Source organism: Chiloscyllium plagiosum, unplaced genomic scaffold (genome assembly GCF_037043375.1).
Source record: "Chiloscyllium plagiosum isolate Xiang-an unplaced genomic scaffold, Cpla_swu_hap1 HiC_scaffold_19, whole genome shotgun sequence".
Classification (NCBI taxonomy): domain Eukaryota; kingdom Metazoa; phylum Chordata; class Chondrichthyes; order Orectolobiformes; family Hemiscylliidae; genus Chiloscyllium; species Chiloscyllium plagiosum.
The window spans coordinates 47886765-47907167 of NW_028270157.1; the positions used below are offsets into that span (position 1 = coordinate 47886765).

The 20403-nt window shown below is 42.1% G+C and overlaps 1 protein-coding gene across 1 annotated transcript in view; it reads left to right on the forward strand.

Annotated features, from left to right (window-relative positions):
• The first annotated feature begins 18698 nt into the window (after window positions 1-18698).
• Window positions 18699-20403, forward strand: part of LOC122559589 (voltage-dependent calcium channel subunit alpha-2/delta-4-like) — a 549452-nt gene continuing 547747 nt past the window's right edge. Inside the window, exon 1 of the mRNA XM_087997322.1 lies at window positions 18699-19327. The gene's annotated coding sequence lies outside the window, so the exon portion shown is untranslated. The remainder of the gene's footprint in view (window positions 19328-20403) is intronic.

Below are 20403 nucleotides of genomic sequence, written 5' to 3' on the forward strand. Positions count from 1 at the left end.
ATGCTGGTGGTCTTTCCTTGACAGCGGGCCTGGTAGATGGATTCTACAGATGGGAGATTGGCCTTTGTGATTGTCCAGGGTGAGTTCACCACTCTCTGTAACAGTCTGCGGTCTTGAATGGTATAGTTGCCATACCAGGTAGTGATACATCCAGACAGAATGCCCTCGATGGCGCACCTATAAAAGTTGGCAAGGATATTCTCCATCATGCCACATTTCCTCAGCCTGCCTGAGGAAGAAGAGACATTGGGCCTTTGTAACGAGTGCATCCACATGAAGAGTCCAAAAAAGCTTCTTGTGGATGACCACTCCCAGGAGCTTGACACTGTCCACTCGTTCCACCTCTGTGCTGTTAATGTGTAGGGGGCATGAGTAACATCCCGCCAAAAGTCAATAATGAGTTCCTTGGTTTTGCTAGCATTAAGAGCTAGGTTGTTCTCAGTGCACCATTTTTCCAGGACGTCCACCTCCCATCTGTAGTCTGTTTCGTCGCCATCTGAGATTCAACTGACTATGGTTCATCAACGAACTTGTAAATGGCATTACTCTGGTATTTGGTAACACAGTCATGGGTATATAGTGAGTACAATGGGGGCTGAGTACACACCCCTGGGGGGGCTCCAGTGTTGAGTGTTAGTGAGGGTGAAATATTGTCCCCAATCTTCACTGATTGTGGCCTATCGGTCTGGAAACTGAAGATCCATTTGCAGAGAGTGGGTCTTAGTCCGAGATCACTAAGTTTAGTAATCAATCTCGAGGGGATAATAGTGTTGAAGGCTGAACTGTAGTCAACAAGTAGGATTCTTATGTAGTTGTTCTTGGTGTCAAGATGTTTTAAGGAGGAATAAGGGCAAGTGATATGGCATCTGACATGGATCTGTTGGTCCAATAGGAAAATTGGAGTGAGTAGTGAGGAAGTTGGAGTTGATTAATGCCATGACCAGCCTTTCAAAGCACTTCAAGACCACCGATGTTAGGGCCACTGAGTGGTAGTCATTGATATTAGGTTAAATTAGATTAGATTCCCTACAGTGTGGAAACAGGCCCTTTAGCCCAACAAGTCCACATCGACCCTCCGAACAGTAGCCCACCCAGACCCATTTCCCTCTGACTAATGCACCTAACACTATGGGCAATTTAGCATGGCCAAGTCACCTGACCTGCACATCTTTGGACTGTGGGAGGAAACTGGAGCACCCGGAGGAAACCCACGCAGACACGAGGAGAATGCGCAAACTCCACATAGTCGCCCGAGGCTGGAAACAAACCTGGGACCCTGGCGCAGTGAGGCAGCAATGATAACCACTGAGTCACCGTGCCGCCCCCACAAATAGCAGCAGTGGGATGCTGCATGAGCCTTCTTAGGCACAGGGATGATGTTGGCCCTCTTGAAACAGGCAGGGACAGTGTTCTGCTACAGGGAGACGTTGAAGATGTCCGAGAAGACCTCTGCCAGTTGATCTGCGCATGCTCTGAGTGCGTGGCCTGATACTCCGTCTGGTCCCATCACTTTCCTTGGATTCACACGCAGGAAAACTGATCTAACCTCTAATGCAGTGACTGTTGGGATAGGTTCATCAGGACTTTTCATCAGGACTCCACTGAAATTCTGCTCAAAGCGAGCATAGAAGGCGTTGAGACAATCTGGGAGGGATGTGTCATCATCTGCTATCTTGCACTATCTCTTTTTAGAACCTGTGATGTCATTTAGTCCTTGCCATAGTCGCCGGGTGTCTATCTGGATCTCTAGTTTGGATCGGTATTGGTCCTTGGCTGTCTTAATGGCTCTGCGCAGGTCATACTTGGATTCCTTATATTTGAGTGGTTCTTCTGATCTGAAGGCATCATGCCTGCATTTTAGCAGGTTCTGTATGTCCTGATTCATCAAGGGTTTCTTGTTGGGGAATACCCGGATTGACTTCCTCGGCATGCAGTCCTCCACGCACTTGCTGATAAAGTCTGTGACGGTGTTGGCATACTCATCCAAGGTACTGCGGACTGTTTGAACATGTCCCAATCAGCCGATTCCAGACAGCACCGGAGTTGATCCTCTGCCTCCTTCGACCAGCACTGGACCAGTATCTGAGAGGAGGTCTCCTGCTTGATCTTTTGCCTGTAAGCCAGGAGAAGAAACATGGCATTGTGGTCGGAGTTCCCAAAACAAATGAGGGTGGGGGATTGAGTGGTAGGAATCTTTCATAGTGGTGTAGCAGTGGTCGAAAATGTTCGGGCTCCTGGTGGGGCAGGTCATGTTCTGGTGGTACTTGGGCAACACCTTCCTTTGATTGGCTTGATTGAAGTTGCCAGTTACAGTAAACAGGGCCTCGGGGTGTTCGGTCTCCAGGGTGTTAGTGGTGGAGTACAGCACATCCAGAGTTTCCTCAACCTTTGTCTGTGGCAGTATGTACACAGCAGTTAGTATAGCAGCAGTAAATTCCCATGGTAGATAGAAGGGGCGGCATTTGATGGTGAGGAATTCAAGATTTGGGGAGCAGTGGCTGTCCAGGGTTGCCATGTCTGTGCACTACAAGTTGTTGATTAAAAAGCAAGCCCCTCTACCCTTTGTCTTACTTGAGGTCTATACGATGGATAGAAAAACCATCAGCCTGAAGTGCACAGTCGGGAATGGATGGGTTGAGCCAGGTTTCTGTGAAGCAGAGTGGGCAGCAGTCCCGCAGTTCACGCTGGAAGGTGAGCCGTGATCTGAGTTCGTCCATCTTGTTCCCCAGAGATTGTACATTTGCTAGGAGTAAGCTAGGAAGGGAGGTCTTGAAACCGCGTAGTTTCAATCTTACTAGCAAGCCGGCATGCTTACCCCACTGCCTCGCAGATTTCTTACATTTGAGTGGTCCGGTGGTCTGGTGGAGTGGATTGTGACTGCTACCAGTTAAGTGATCTTTCCTAGGACCCTGTGGAGCAGGTAGGTTGCAGTTTAGTGTATTTTTACAGAAAGTCTGCTTAGGACCCAGTGTAGCAAGTAATTTACTGTGTGTTTTTTTTACTGGAGGGAGTTTGCTTAGGACCCATTGGAGAAGTTCCTGGTTTCAGTTGCTGCCGATTTGCTGCTCCAGGTCCAGCCACGTTTTTTGCAGAAGAGTTTGGGCTGCTGTCCAGGTACGTTCTGATAGATTTCATGTCAGGCAGGCGTCTTATGGAGCTGGGAGCATTTCCTGTTGGTTCTCCTTCCTGGGGTAGGTTTCTCAGGCACCTCCCATTTTCTGGCAGGCCCCAAGCCTGTGGCTCGCGTAGGCTGCCTCCGACTTGCCTTGCCTTCTTCCAGGCTGGTCAGATGGGTCATGGGCACCACGTGGTCTGCTGCCTTCATCCAGTAAGCTGGCTTTGAGGACTGGGGGAGCTTCAAAGCTGTGAGTTTAGATAAACATAGGCATTAGTAATTTTTAAAAGTATGCTATAAAGTTTAAAGAGTGTTGAACAATTGTAGGAAATTGGAAACTTAGGTCTCCACGCTGGAGCTTGCAAGGAGTCAACCATATCCGGTGCCATCTTGGGTCAGTATGGCCTCCTATTGGTAATTCATGTGCTACCCACAACACCTATTTTCCATAACTCATCAGTATCATAACTTGATGAACTTCTGCCCATTTTTTATCTGCTTGAATATGTGATGTTCTCCATTTCTTTATCAAGACTTTGTATTTAAAATAGTGACATTCTGGGATACATTCAGGTTCTTCTTCTTTGTGTATGCTTTTTGATACAACTGCTTTATTTTTTCCTCTTTCTGTTGTAATTCAACTCATTTCTCTGAACTAAAAATATCCACTTTCTTCTCCATCTCTTGTTTTTTTCTCAACAATTTGATCAACATAGTCTCTGATAATTGAACTTCAACTTCCTTATCTTTACTCCTTGATTTATCTCCTTGCTTCAACCTGTGGCTTTGTGACCACATCATCAGGAAAAATCCCAAAATATACTTCCTGTAACACCTCAGTTGCTTGATTTTCAACTGGCTTTTCAATTGCAGTCATCATCACTCCCAATTGTGATCCAGCTAAATCATTAACAAGGATAAACTGTCTTTCCAGAATCAAGAATTTCTCTGTTACTTCCTACCACCTCACCACTTTTACCAGACTCTCCAACTTCACTTTATTTAATGGAACACTGCTCTTCTCACCATGAATTCCACACCTTCTGAATAGAATATCTCTTCATCCCTCACCATCAAAGACTGATTTGCTCCGGTATCTCTTAAAATTTTAATTTCTTCACTTACTCCTCCTGGCAAACATGAGTAAACTTTACCCATGCAAGAGTGCAGGTTCGTAGTTACTTGAAATTAGAGTTCCAGTTAGACAGGATAGTGAAGAACGCCTTTATTGGTCAGTGCATTGAATAAAGGAGTTGGAAGGTCATGTTGCGGCTGTACAGAACATTGGTTGGGCCACTTTTGGAATATTGGATGCAATTCTGGCCTTCCTGCTATAGCAAGGATGTTGTGAAATTTGAAAGGATTCAGAAAAGATTTACAAGCATGTTGCCAGGTTAGAGGATTTGAGCTATAAGGAGAGGGGAGAGGCTGAATAGGCTGGGGCTATTTTCCCTGGATCATCGGAAGCTGAGGGGTGACCTTATAGAGGTTTATAAAATCATGAAGGACATGGATGGGATGAATAGCCAAGATCTTTTCCTCGGGGTGGGGGAGTCCAAAACTAGAGGGTGTAGGTTTAAGGTGAGAGGAAAGATTTAAAAGGGACCTAAGGGGCAATGGGTTGTGAGTGTATGGAATGAGCTGTAGAGGAAGGGGTGGAGGCTGGTGCAATTACATCATTTAAAAGGCATCTGGATGGGTACATGAATAGGAAGGGATATGGACCAAATGCTGGCAAATCAGACTAGATTAATTTAGGATATCTGGTCGGCATGGATGAGTTGGACCAAAGAGTCTGTTTCTGTGTTGTACATTTCTAAGACTCTATGACTCTAAATAAAAAGAGATCTGGCACTTCTTTCTCATCCAATCCCTGATTAAGTTGTAAATTATTTTACAACTTTTTAGCTTCCACTGTGCTTTCCTTTACTATTTCAACAAAACTTATCCTGTTTCCCATGTCTTCCTAGTGCATTTTCTGAACCACTAACATTGTGACTTTGTGTGGCCTACTTTATTCCACTGAAAACACCTGAGGTTTTTAACTTTTTTTTCATCCTCAGGGATTTCCTTTTTACCTTGTGGTAAACAATCTTTACTAATCCAGTGAGATCTCCGTTTCCCTTACCACCAGAGACGATGGCAGAGTAAGATGCTCCTGCCGGAGCTCCTCTGCTCTACCTGTTCGTTTTCTTTCTTTCTTATTTTTTCTCTTTTTCTTTTTCTTTTTCTCTCCCCTTAGCCCAGAGGCGAATCCTGGAGCACTAGCAGGTGCGGGCAGTGTGTGATGAAGCAGCCCTGAAGCATTGCGGGCAGTGAGTCCCAGAGCAATGCGAGGGGAGTAAGCCCCGAGAGCAGCATGTGAGGAAGCAGCCCCACAGCAGCAAGTCCTGGACCGGCACACAGACTGCGAGCACCCGAAGCAGTGCATGAGAGAGCATCCCCAGAGCAATATGGGCAGAGACTGGCATGGGGGAGTCAGTCATGGAGCTAACATTAGAGCAGCTGAGAGCCAGCATGGAACAGACTGGAGGCGTGGAGTGGAGTGGGAATGGCCATTGGACTGGGGTCTGGCACGGGTGATCAGACTATATGTGGAGGCACTGTGCTGAGCTATTGTGATATAATGTTTATTTGAATTTTTTTTTACCTGGCTGTAATGTCAATCCTTTAATGATGTCTTATTTCTAACTTATTTTTTAAACTCTGTAAAGTAATGTAACTACTTTTTATTCCTCTTTTGTATCCAATATTTGTACCTAGGTACTTGTACCCTAAGCTGGTGCCATAAGAAACAGACATTGTCAAAGCTATTCACTCTACTTCTACAATGGACCACACGTGACAATATAGGATATTTTATTTCTCTTTTCCCCAATTTCTATCCCTCACAGGTTGATATTGATGTCTGAAGCCAATCTTTGATTTATGAACCAACTCATACTCATCAGCCATTTCAGCTGCTGGTTTTGCTGTTTTAACTCTCTGCTCTTCCACATGAGTTCACACTACTTCAGGAAGTGATTCTTTTGAACTCCTCCAAAATAATCATCTCTCTAAGAGTGTCATATGTTTTATCTATTTTCAATGCCCTTACACACCTATCAAAATTATTTTTTTTGATCCTTTCAAACTCAATGTACTTTTGACCAGGTTCCCTCCTTAAATTCCGTTAATGACTGTAGGCTTCTGGTACTAGCTCATTTGTAGGATGGTTTTTTTCACCTCATCATACTCCCCAGATGCCTCCTCTAATAATGTAAATATCTCACTAGCTCCATCTACCAATTTTGTTTGAATCAACAATACCCATATGGTCACTGGCCATTTCATTTGTTTAGCCACTTTCTCAAATGCTTGGACATATTTAAGCAGATCCCTACCTGGTCTTTGGCGACATGAGATTGCTCGCCATCACTGTCCTCATCACTACTCCTATCTTTCATGTTTACCTCTGTCATTTTAAGTCAACTTTAAGTTTTCAGTTCCAACCACCAAAGTTCAAAAACTCTCTCTTCCGTTCTGGTCACAACATTATAGGAAGGATGTGGAAGCTTTGGAACAGGTTCAGAAGAGATTTACTAGGACGTTGCCTGGTATAGAGGGAAGGTCTTATGAGGAATGGCTGAGGGGCTTGAAGCTGTTTTCGTTAGAAGAGGTTGAGAGGTGACTTAATTGAGACATATAAGATAATCAGAGGATTAGACAGCCTGGCCAGTAAGAGCCTTTTTCCTCAGATGATGATGGCTAGCATGAGGGGACATAGCTTTAACTTGAGGGGTGATAGATATAGGACAGATGTCAGAAGTAGTTTCTTTACTCAGACAGTAACAGGGGTGTGGGGCGCTTTGCCTGCAACAGTAGTAGACACTCCAACTTTAAGGACATTTAAGTGGTCGTTGGATAGGCATATGGACGAAAATGAAATAGCGTAGATTAGATGGGCTTCAGATTGGTTCCACAGGTTGGTGCAACATCAAGGGCTGAAGGGCCTGTTACTGTGCTGAAATGTTCTATGTTCCATGTTCCTTTCTTCTGCTAGGGCCTTCCTTTACTATTTCCTCTGCTGGAGCTATTCTCTCCTGCTGCTTTTCTTCTGCTTTCAATCATAATTCAAACTGTTTCATTTCCTTTTCATGTTCAAACTGCTTCATTTGTAACTGAATTTTTGCCATTTCCAATGGTTCCAGTGACATTTCTGGCAATTGGAAATGTCGAACTATTGCTGCAATTTCAAAGGCAACCCTAACTCCAGCTTGTCTGCCAAAAGCTTTGCCTTGCTCACTTGCTGTAAACGCTTGAAGTGACTTCTTCCACCCCCAGCAACCTCTTAGTGACTGAAAGAGCCATTATTACACAAGGCATACCCCATTTAAACGAACCAAATCCAACAACTGAAATAAAAGAAACACCAACACTATTCATTGCCTTTGAGTCTAATAATCCTAAACCCAACCTGGAATTTGAGACGTTGATGCTGACAAGAGCACTCAATTTATTATGGACCAGACCAAATCTCCCAAAATATGTTAAGAAGATAGCCTCGATCCTAACGTTTATTTTAAAGGTAAGAGCAAGGGATTCAATTCAATTGCTCAAAGTACTTAACCTTAAGCAAAATACGCTTTAATTTTTAAACTACAGTTAAAATATAAACAAAATAAAAAGAAAAGGATTGAATTAACTAACTCTGTTGAAATGCTTAACAAAATAATATATGTTAACTACAACTGTTCCATTTTGGTAACATCCCAGAAACACACCCATGCAAAGCCAATTTCAGAAAAATAGATTATTTTGCATGCAATTCTAGTAGCAGGAAGAGAATCCCAGCTTTCAGCTGTAACAGAGAATAGTATAACAGCTTGCACATCCAACTTCAAGATTGTACAAGTGCTGAAAGCTAAAACTAAAAATCCTGGTTTTGTGGGAGCTTGACACCAACCATTCAGACTACCTATTTTGTTCCAAATTTAAAAAAGAACCTAAGACCTCACAAGCTGTTTATCGACCTTGAGAAGACTACTTTGCATCTCCATCTCAACCTTGCTTTATAAAGAAAAGGTCAAAATAAACCTCTTAAAGCCATAGTATCGTCACAAGCTCTGAGCCTGCGTTTGGTCGCTCAGATGAAAGAGCACCTCTTGGAGTCCAATTCCCACTGGGCCAATTCCACCTGGGTGGTGAAAATGACTAAGGATGATGCGATGTACATGGAGGTTGGTGGGGTGTAAGGGGGAGGTGCAGTGATAGTTTGGTGCACTGACCTCTATACTGCTGAAGCCAGGCGCCAACCTGAAGACACCTCCTCCTACTGTCCCCTTGACCATAACCTCACCCCCCCCCATCACCAATCCATCATCTCCCAGACTGTACACAACCTCATCACCTCAGGGGATCTCCCACACATAGTTTCCAACCTCATAGTTTGGGAACCCCTGACTGCCCAGATCTACCAAGGACAGAACCCCTCTGGTCCTCACCTTCCACTCCATCAACCCCATATACATGGCATCATCTTCCGCCATTTCTGCCACCTACAAACGGACCCCACCATCAGAATATATTTCCCTCCCCTTCCCTCCCCTATCCACTTTCCATAAAGACCATTCCCTCTGCGACTCTCTAGTCAGGTCCACGCCCCCCCCCCCCCCCCACCCCCCCCCCACCAACCCAGCCTCCCCTCCTGGCACCTCCCCCGCCACTGCAGGAATTGCAAAACCTGTGCCCACACCTCCCCCGACCTCTGTCCAAGGCTCCAAAAGAGCCTTCCATATCCATCAGAGTTTTGCCTACACTTCCACACATGTCATTTACTGTATCTGTTGCTTCTGATGCTGTCTCCTCTACATTGGGGAGACAGGCGCCTGTTTGCAGAGCACCTCCGAGAACATCTCCGGAACACCTGCACCAACCAACCCCACTGCCCCATGGCCAAACACTTAACTCCCCCTCCCACTCTGCCAAAGACATGCAGGTCCTGGGCTTCCTCCACCGCCACACTCTAACCATCCAACGCCTGGAGGAAGAATGCTTCATCATCCGCCTTGGGACCCCCCAACCACACGGCATGAATGTGGATTTCCTCATTTTCCCTCCCCCTACCTTATCCCAGTTCCAAACTTCCAACTCTGCACTGCCCTCATGACCTGTCCTACCTGTTTATCTTCCTTCCCACCTATCTGCTCCACACTCCTCTCTGACTTATCACCATTATCCACACCTTCCTCCACCTATAGCACTCTCAGTTACCTTCCCCCCAGCCCCACCCCCCTCTCATTTATCTCCCCACTCCCCTCAGCTCACAAGCCTCATTCCTGATGAAGGGGTTTTGTCCAAAACATCAATTGTCCTGCTCCTCGGATGCTGCCTGACCTGCTGTGTTTTTCCAGCACCCCACTAATTGATTCTTCCTACCAATCTTGTATGTTTCTTCAGGCAGCAACAGGTTGAACGTCATTTGCAGCTTGTTTTTAAACAGTATGTGTGATGAAGGGCTTATTCCAGAAACATCGATTCTACTGCTCCTCAGATGCTTTCTGACCAGCTGTGCTTTTCCAGCACCACACTCTTCAACTCTGATCTCCAGCATCTGCAGTCCTCACTTTCTCCCTGTATGCTGGCATATTCTGGAAAATGGCGTGAGGTGTGTTTCAGTACATAACCAGAAAACTTTGATTTGACAAACTAGTGACCCCTCCCACTTCATGCTTTCAAGGAGTACATGAACATTTTCACAAGATGAGGGGTAGTAAGGGCCCAACTTACTGTGCCAATTCCATTCCATTCCATGTAGTCAGTGAATTCCTGTTCAAAGATCTGAGGATCGTTGATACTGTCAACCTGCTTAGGATTATAGAACCTTGTTTATATTTATCCTGTTTATCGATGGTCAGGTTTGCAGAGGTGAATTTCATTACCATCACCTCCGACCACTTAAAATGAGCATTGACTGTCACCAGCAGCATTTGGCCCTCAAAAGGGACCTGCAAAGTAAATGTGGGCATGTTGCCATGGCATTTTGGGTCATTTCCAGCATCTAATGACAACAATGGCTGCACATTTCTACTTTTGGCATGAGTGGCATTAGCTGCTTTTTCTCAATTTGGCTGCCAAAAATAGCCCTTGCAAGCTGTTTCATCCTCACCATCCTGTCTGGCACTGAAGCAACTGTTCCACACCTTCTTTAATATGTTCAGATGATGGTCAGCCTCGTTCCTTAGAGTAAACAGCTGCTCTAAACTGACAGCTCCCCTCTACAGGACATGAATGGGTGCTTGGTGGCTCCTGCCAATTGGGCGGCATGGTGGCTCAGTGGTTAGCACTCATGGGACCAGGGTTCAATTCCAGCCTCGGGTGAGTGTCTGTGTGGAGTTTGCACATTCTCCCCGTGTCGGCATGGGTTTGCTCCGGTTTCCTCTCACAGTACAAAGATGTGCAGGTCAGGTGAATTAGCCACGCTAAATTACCCATAGCGTTAGGTGCATTAGTCAGAGCAAAGTGAGTTACTCTTCAGAGGGTCGGTGTGGACTTGTTGGGCTGAAGTTCCACACTGTAGGGAATCTAATCCAAAACCCTGCCTTTTCGGATCACATCCATCGCTTGGCTTAAAACAGGATCTTTTCTTAATTCCTCATTTATGCCACTATCATCAGAATCTTAAAGCTACTACTAGATTTCCTTGCACTTGAAGGCAGGGGTAGCCTGGACAATGCATTTGCTTTTGTGTTTTGTTCTGATTGCCTGTATTTTATATTTTACATTTTATTGTGCGAGTGCTACAAGAGGAGTAGAGCCCACTCTGAAGCTGACTGGCTGCCGTTGGGAAGTCCTAGTGTACAAGCCAAAGTTTGATGTGAAAGGACAATAATTTGTTAGCAGAACATGTGCCACCTTTGTAAGTAATGGTAAAATTTTCTCACACTGATAAATTATGCTGAGGATGTCCTTCTGTAATTGGACATATCTCATCTCTGCACTAGTGAGACCACACAAAATAAAAACAAAACCAATCGGCCCATCCTCAAGGGGTTCAAGGATTCAGGGGAAAAGGCAAGAGAATGGAGTTGAGAAATCTATCAGCTATGATCAAATGGTGGAGCAAACCCAATGGGCCAAATGGCCTGGGAATGTTGAACAACAACATATAAGAAGAGGTACAATCCTAAAGCAGGTGCAGGAGCAGAGGGACCTGAGGGTTTATGTACTTAGATGATTGATGGTGACAATTACTAAAGCATACAGTATACTGGGATTTATTAATAGGGGCAAGAATTCAGGATAGAGGAGATAATGCTGAACTTCTATAAGACAATTGCTAGACCTCAGCCGGTATACCGTTCTGGAGAGTGCCACACAATAAGAAGGTTGTAAATACATTGGAGAGAATGCAGAAGAGATTTGCAAAAATAGTTCCTGGGATAATAAATATTAGTTATGAGACTAGATTGGAGAGATTGATATTTTCTTCTTGGAAAAATGGCTCAAAGGAAATCTGATGGACGTTTTCAAGTTTTCAAGAAAACGCGAGGTAGAATAAAGAAGAAGAAACTGTTCCACTCATAAATGGACTTAGAATGACAGGGCATACATTTTAAATGATTTTCAAAAAAAGCAAAAGTGATGTGAAAAGAGTTCTTTTTTTACACAAAGAATGGTTCGGGTCTGGAATGTACAGGGAAGTTTGCTGGAAGCAGGTTCAGTTAAGTTATAGAAAGGGTCTTTATATGATTATGTAAAAAGAAACAATGTGCATGGTTATGGAGAAAAAGCAGGAGAATGGCGCCAAGTCATAATGATCATTTGGAGAGCTGTTGCAGACGAATAGGCTAAATGGCCTCTTTCTGTGACGTAACAGTTTTGTGATTCTATACAAGGGGTAAGTTTGCATCTGCTGTTCCTGCATGAAAATGTTCTGTGGGAAGTGGAGTTGTTGGTACCAATGACTGGGGAGTGAAATTTTGTGCTGTCCATAACAAGAACTATTTATATTTGAATCTGCAAATATGCTTTTTGAAAGTCTTTTCTTTAACCTAAAGTGACAACTATATAATTTTAAAAGACAGGTTTATTTCATTTTTCATTTTTTTGTTTGTTCAGTTTTTTTTAAAATTTAGCCTTTTTTACTGAAGAAATAAGGAATCCATTATAATGTAAACAGAAAGCACTGAAGAAATTCAGCAGGCAGGTAGCATCTGTGGAGAAACAGAGTTAATCTTTCAAGCTCAATATGACACTTCTTTGGATCTGACGGGTGTAATGGAAAAATGAGTTTATGGGTTTTATGCTGTAGAAAAAGTGAGTAGCAGGAGCAGCTGGAACAGATGGTCAAGGTACCACACAGCAAATGGTAAAGGGAGTGCTAATGAATTGTAAGTAAACCGTGTAAGTAGGTCGGTTGCAATATTCGACTTATGTGCACTCATTTTTCAATTATGAAAAGAAAAATAATCTTCTAGAAAAGTGTACATTATTTTATAAAATTAATTTTTATTACACAATATCTATTTTGATATTTTAATAATATTGCTCCTTCAAATTTTCCATAAAACGTGTTTGTGCTTTTGTAATTTCTTTTGACTTTAAAAATAGAAGGGGAAAATGATTACTTAGCAACTATACAAATTTAAAATAAACTAACAATGCAGAATGGCCCAGATTCTTTGATAGTCAGTACTGCAAAGTCGTTACTCAACCATGCAGAATTCCCGTTGTAGCAGACTCTGTAGGAATTGAAGATTCTACTGGGCAGTTCCTCTATGCCTGGAACCCTCTGAATATCTCCATTTAAATTAGACAATTCAGAGGTTTCTGATGAAGATTAGTAAATAGTTTCTCAGGAAAGTTATTACATACCCAGTGTAACCCTCAGTAACTGTAAAATTGCATCTCCAATTTACCTGAAACACTTCAAAACCTCCTGGCTTCGAAGCTTTACATCTCCCTGACACTCCCTCTCACTCCAGACTCAATCAGACCCCCAAGATCCAGCATTCTTCCTTTATGCCCATGGCCTGTAAATCCCCCTGGGACCCTCCTGTCCCTGCTCTGAATCAGACAATCCCTACCTGCTACCAGACCAGACAATCCCTGCCCACCACCGGACTCAATCACCCCTTCTCCTAATCCAGACCTGAAAGCCCCTGCACTCTATGACCCGGCGCTGACTCCCCCAGTCTGAACCCAAATCCCATTTCCTCACACTGTGTCCAACACCTATGCCTTGTTGCCATATCCAACCCCAATCTCCTATTCCAGACCTGATCCTTCTCCCACACTTTAGAGCCCTTTCCACCAATCGGGGCCCTACATCTCTGTCCTGCAGCCAGCCTAAACAAGCCCAACTGCTCCCTTATAATCAGACCTAACAAAAGAGAAACAGAAAAATAAATGCTGTTTGTCAGCCTCCACATATTTGTTTTATCTTCTCCTAAAGGCTTTAACTCTTTGCTAGGGACCATTTCCAAATAGCCATTTTGATAAGTACTTGGCAGCCAGCAACAGCTTGTAATCCAATCTGTACTTTCAATATTGCATCAACAGACCATTTTCTCCAGCTGACACTCAGAAGCAATTAGGGACAGGAAATAACCAAGAGACTGTAAGGCCACTTGTAGCTTTCAACATCGATTTGTAAATTAAACCTTTGTGATCTTGTATGATATATTTAGCAACTAAACCATACAAGATACTTTCTTTGCAGCACTTTAAAATAGTTCACAGTAGAATAGGAATATTTAAAGGTAGGCAAGTTTCTAACTGGAGATGGAATCTGAAAATTGACCACACAAAATACTTTCTGATACAGTTTGTCATAGATTTGTTGATCAGCATCTTGATAATCACATGGATATCACCAATCAGATCCTGCACTGTTTTGTAAATCTGCAAGATGGAAACGATGGCTCAACTTGAGCTGTTTCTACCATTCAAACGTATTGTCATGTGTGTTGCCCTATGAAACGTTTGCTTGACAAAAATTGTGAGTTGAAATGAGCTGGTAGTGTTAAAATCTAAATATAGCTCTCAAGTCATTTGATCTATAGCTTCCTTAGACAAAAGTAGCATTGTTCTTCGATATAATTTACAGATCGTAATATAGGAGGTGGCATTAACTCAATAATTTCTTATTGAATTGAAAGGCATATTGCCTTATTCCAAGTTGTTCAGGGTTGTTCCATTTAAGTCACAAATAAATGCCCAATGCATGAGGCACCTACGTGTCTCTTGCCTCTTGTCCCTTCACAGGTGGTCTGCTTTTCCAAGTCCAGGACAACCATTCGCTGGTCCCCTGGAATAGTCAGGCTAAGCACAATGTCAGAAGACTAACAAATCATTTGTGTCTACCTCCAGACTAGATGACACAAAGAACACTTCAGAAATTGAGGGAAATTCAAAAGCTTCTTATTTTGGCTGAGTTGTATCATGTTTTTTGGAGGATTGGTTATGGTAAGGCCTGGTGGGATTTCCTGCCTTATCTTCACAAATGTGCTTCAATTAATTACCTCTCCCTCTGTATGATATCTCCCATGTTTGAATTCCACCCATTTTACCACTCACAATTTCCAGAACAACTCAAACTCAGCAGATCTCTGCTGAAACTTTGGTATCTCTTCGACCCACGTCATCTTTTAAAGCTTGTTGTGCACATGGGTGAGCATTGACCTTCCGAAGCTGCCCTCCCTGTCAAGGATAGAGTCTAAACATTTTGGAGAAAGGAAGATGGCACAGTGATTTTCTGACAGGGACCTGGAGGTCCTGGTGAATGGGCTTGACCAGAAGAGATGCAATCTGTTCTTTGGAGAGTTGGCAGAGGGGGCCACACCACCCAACCCTTCTAGCCTGGTCTGAGTTTGCCATCTCTAGATGTGGAAGAAAGGGCAGAAAAAAGGTCAATTCTGTCAGAATAAGTGCCACACCTTCTGTCTGCAACTTCTTTTCAACAAAAAAGTCCACCCCTTTGTTAAATTTGTCTTTCCTCAATTCCTCACCCTCAGACAGTTACATTTTCAACATTACAATTTTCCTATCAATTGGATATTAATAACAAGTCAGTCTTATCATCCAGAATTAATGATTGACTCGTGTCAATCTGGCCAGAAAACAAAACTCCAAACATGGTAATTTCTGGAATTAAAATTTACCCAAGTCTAAATACAATAATTGCAAAAGATACACTTTTACCAAAATTTACAAACCAAATTTTTGAATCAACATTTTACAGACTTTTGCTTTACACAACCACTGATTGTTTCTTAATTACATTAACTGTACTTGTTCCACACTAATACAGGCACACACAACGCTTTCAAATCACCATACATTCCCAAAATGCAAACTAACTTCAAAGTATTGCCAAATCTCAAGCTCCAGGCAACAAAAACACACAAATTGTACAAGACAACATTTTGCAACCAACAAACAAAATTTAAACCAGACCACAAAGAGTTAACACTTTACAAGGTTCAGTGCACTGGCACAGTTCAGGAACCTGGCTTCCAGTTCTCTCTTTCTCCAGTTATTACCATATTCCATCTTTCTGAGGGTCCTAATTGTGCTAACACACCCAAATCCAGAGTCTGCCACATTCCATCCTGGAATACAGAAGGTTTCCAGTGCATCAGGTTGCTTTTCCCTTCTCTTACACATTTTTCTGAATCCCATCCTCGTCGCTAAAAATGTCTTGGCTCACAGGGTGTATCCAAGCTGTTCTTTTCAGATTTCGTTAAATGTAGTTAAGAGAAGACTTGACAACCAGCAATTTGCTTAAATACGAACATTTATTGGGTAATAATAAAAGATGGAAAAGGAAGGAAAAATGAAAGATTGAACAATGACCATCTATTAAGTAATAAAAAAAAGATGTAAAAAGGAAGGAAAACAAAGCAATGAGCCAAATATCCTCCTGCATGTCGGGGACCCCTTGATCGATGGCTGGTGTGGAGGCTTAGCTTTGTTCCTGGCACTGTTCATGATCCCAGTCCGAGGTGAAATCCAAAAACTTGAAATGAAACTCTCTCTCTTATATAGTGTAACAAACAGCCAGCACAGAAAAGCAGATACTGAAAATAAGCTGCTTGCAAGTGCAGAAATCAAGTTTTGATTGTGCATTCTGCGGCACGTACTGGAATGTTCACAAGACTCATTGAAAGTCATGCAGCTGTCGAATATTATCAACAATTTTAGCCCTTCAGCCCATCCTACACCTCACATATTATAGTGAGTGGTACAACTGGTGCATGCTGGGGAAAGGTGTCCCGAAGAACTGTGCAACAGCACAGAGACCATATGGGTTTGGTGGAAGTGGAGATGGGGAGTGTTGGGATGTGGGAGAGGTGGTGGGAAACAAGTGAGGGAAACTGTTGCATTCAATTATAAGAATGGCAGTCCAGGAGCTCTGGTAGGAGATCGTTGTAGTAACAAGATGGAGTGAGTATCTGGGGATACTTTAAAGTTAGTTTGCATTTTGGAAATGTGTGGTGATTTGAAAATGTGTTGTGTGCCTGCATGTGGCTGTATTAGTGTGGAATATGTACGGTTAATGTAATGTCCTTTTAAGAAACCATCAGTGGTTGTGTAAAGCAAAAATCTGTGAAATATTGATTCAAATATTTGATTTGTAAAACTTGGTAAACATGTACCTTTTGGAATTGGCTCTGTGATATATTTGGACTTGGGTCAATTTTAATTCCAGAAATTACCATGTTTGGAATTTTGTTTTCTGGCCAGCGTGAACTTCCAATTTCTGTTTTGACAGGAGTGAATCTTTAATTCCGGATGATAAGATTGAATCATTGTTAATATCCAATTGATAGGGAAATTGGAATGTTGAAAATGTGGGCGAAGGATTGAGAAAAGGCAAATTTAACAAAAGGGTGGGCTTGTCCTTTTTTGAGGTTGCAGTCAGAAGGGTGTGACACCTACTCTGACAGATAATTGACCTTTTTTCTGTCCTTTCCTCCAACCCTGGAGATTGCAACTTCAGACCAGGCTAGAAAGGAGGGCTTTTCCTTTGCTGAAAGTCTACACACTGATTCCGTCAAAGGAAGAGGAGAGATAAATGATGTAATTATATGCAAGAATTTAACCCAGCCCCTTTGTTAAATCTATATTACTAACTAACCAATTCTGCCTGATGTAGAATGGATGGAGCTTGTTTGTTTTTTTAGAAATTTGAGACATTGAAGGCTGAACCCATTTGCAGACTTTCAATGTCACAACACAGTGATGGATGAGGCAACCTCAACCTATTAAGCCATTCATCAATAACACATTTCAGTATTGGGGAAGTACTGTGGAAATATTAATTGTAGCGAGTGTCAAGGATGTCGAAACCACTGAGCCTAGGTATACTTAAGTGCATCATGACAAAAAGTATATTAAGACTCATATGCCCTGGTATTCTAAAACATTTAAATGGAATAGTTACCTGAAAATTTAAAGGATTCTGGGAAATGAAAAAGTGCATGCACACAGTCTTAGTGGTTTCAACACATACAAAAGTACAAAACTGACTTTAAGGGAGTAAACAGATTATTGAATTTGGACAAATTTACAGAGGGATATATCAAATACTAGAATGAGTTATCAAGTAACTGCTAAAAAACTGAGTCATTTTAGAGAAAGAACAATCGAAGTCTGTTGTGCCTGAATCAAACAGAAATATTTGACTTCTGTTTTAAAATATTATAAGATTATGTTCCATGGACTACAAATCTCAACAGATGTTTGGAACTAGATGTGATGGTAATAGTTAAATTGAAAAATTGGATGAGACAAAGTAATTAGGGATGGCGGTTGGTGGCAAAGAAAGAAAGACAAAAAACAAATAGAATAATGGGTTGAAATGGCAATTGAGATTAAAATGTATTTTAGTGAAGAGGAAGTTTAGATAAGAGCACCAAACTGTTAGCTTTCTCTTGGTGATGTTTATGTCCTTGTCTTTCTTTTTAAGAAAACTGAATTGGTGATCAAGCCACTACCCAAGGCATCGGGACCATACATGGAGAGATAAGTAAAACCTCATACATCATTTGATGAGATTATATGGGAGTCAAGAACACGTGACATGGTCTTGAGACACCGATGTAAGTGTGCGAAAGTAAATGCTACCTCAGTGGTAAGAAATAAGAGACGGTACAAAAACATGCATTGAAGAATGGGTCTCAGACATGTACATATATTTGACAAAGGAATTAGTGGCTTGGAAGAGGACAAAAACATAGCTTAAATGATGAGGCACTGTCACAAAATCCATAGAGAAACAGATTTTAACGCAATGAAAATAGTACGTGAAAGGGATGTCAGAAGAATTATGATCAAAGTATAATGTGTGATTGGCTATTAAGTCAAAATGTTGCAGGAATGCAAGAATATGGACTCTGGGAGGAGTAATGGTGGACTGAGTGAAAGGGGCCATTGATTGACATACAGATGCCCCATCTTGAGCATTTGTATTATTAAACCAGCAAGTGAAATTGTAATGTGTTGGGACAGTTAGTGTATGTGAAACAAGGCTGAACTAAGACTCAGGTGGTGTAGGAGTTTGGAAAAGTAAAACGTGGAAAGCATAAGCTGAATGCAAAGCCTGATGAATGTTAGAGCTGTATTGTTTGATGCCATATATATTGCAGCTCAATGCGGGTACTTGCATATGGAGGTAGTTACCACTCAATGATACATTCTTAAAATTGGCAAGGAAGGAAACATCAAAGAAGCATCCTCAAGACGGATACAGGTGAAGAGACCTGGAGAAATTTTGAGTCCATTTATGGTGTTATTTTACAGTTTTGAGGTGAGGTAATCTGTGGATAGAGAACTAAAAGATAAAAAGTAGCACAAATTAAGGAATCTGAATCTGGAATATACTGAATCCTAGAGCAAATATATAAATAGATTAACAGAAAAATTTAAAATTGACTAACAGCCAGCTAATCTCGCACACTTTTTGCTTCCCTCTCTCCTTGCAGGTTTTAAGGGCCTTCAGCAGGAACAGGATCCTCAACTCCAGGACAGGAGTCAGAATAGATTAAGTTGCGTGTATATAAATGCGACACGGTTGCACTTCAACTGTAATTAAGGATATTATTGCTATTAGCGTAAGCATGGAAAACTAATCTTCTGTGGGCTCCCCTCAATTTTGAGATCATTGGAGGAAGACAAGCACGTGGCATGACTCGCTGATTTCACCATGGCCATAATCGAATGTCAGACGTGGGTATATATTGAAGGGTTGGTTCCCACAGGTCACTGCAATTAATTTAGTGATATGGCCGAATGTTGTATTGTTCGTATTGGTGATGGTTATTTTCCTTGTAGTTTTATTCTTCTAGTGCAGATTACATACTCTTATTATATGTCCTTGAGCAGCTGTTGCTGATTTGCATCTGCATCTGCAATTGTAACATGCGCTGTGACATATCATTGAGGTGGATTGTATCGGATGGGCTGAATGGCTAAAACGGTTGATGATATATGACAGCTGCATGACATTGAATGAGTGTTGTGAACATTCCTATACGTGCTGCAGACGGCACAATCAAAACGTATTTTCTATACTTGCAAGCAGCTTATTGTCTGTGTCTGCTTTTCTGTGCTGGCTTTGTTACACTGTATAAGAAAGAGAGTTTTTGGATTTCACTTTGGAACAGGGTGAGGAATAGTGCTAGGAACAAAGCTAAGCCTCCAGACCAGCCATTGATCGAGGGGTCCCCGACTTGCAGGAGGATGTGAGGCTCTTTGCTTTCTTCTCCTTCCTTTTTCATCTTTTTTTATTACTTAATAGATAGTCATAGTTCAGTCTTTTATTTTTCCTTCATTTTCCATATTCTATTCTTACTCAATAAATATTCATTTTTATGTATTTATTGAAAAAAGTTGACTCTTAAAGAAAAGTTAGAAAAGTACAAAAATACAGAAAAGTAGAAATAATAAAACATTATTATATTACAGTAGTGTTAACGATAACAATTTCTGATATCCAGTTCATTAGAATGTTCTTTCTTGCACAATGTGTAAGAATGTTTAATAGCCTCTTCCCATGCTCACCCAAAGAGGGCAGATTCGGTAATCCCAAAAGAAGGGATACCAGGCCCTCTTTAACTTCAATTCCCAGGATCTTCTCCAGCTCATTCACTATGGCACCCCAGTATCCATGAATCTTGTAGCAGGACCAAAAGCAATGTGTAAGGGTGCCTATGCTGATTTTACATTTGAGACATCCTGGAAAAGATCCTTTCGTAAATTTTGCTAACCTGTCTGGTGCTATACGAGCCCTGTGAAGGATCTTC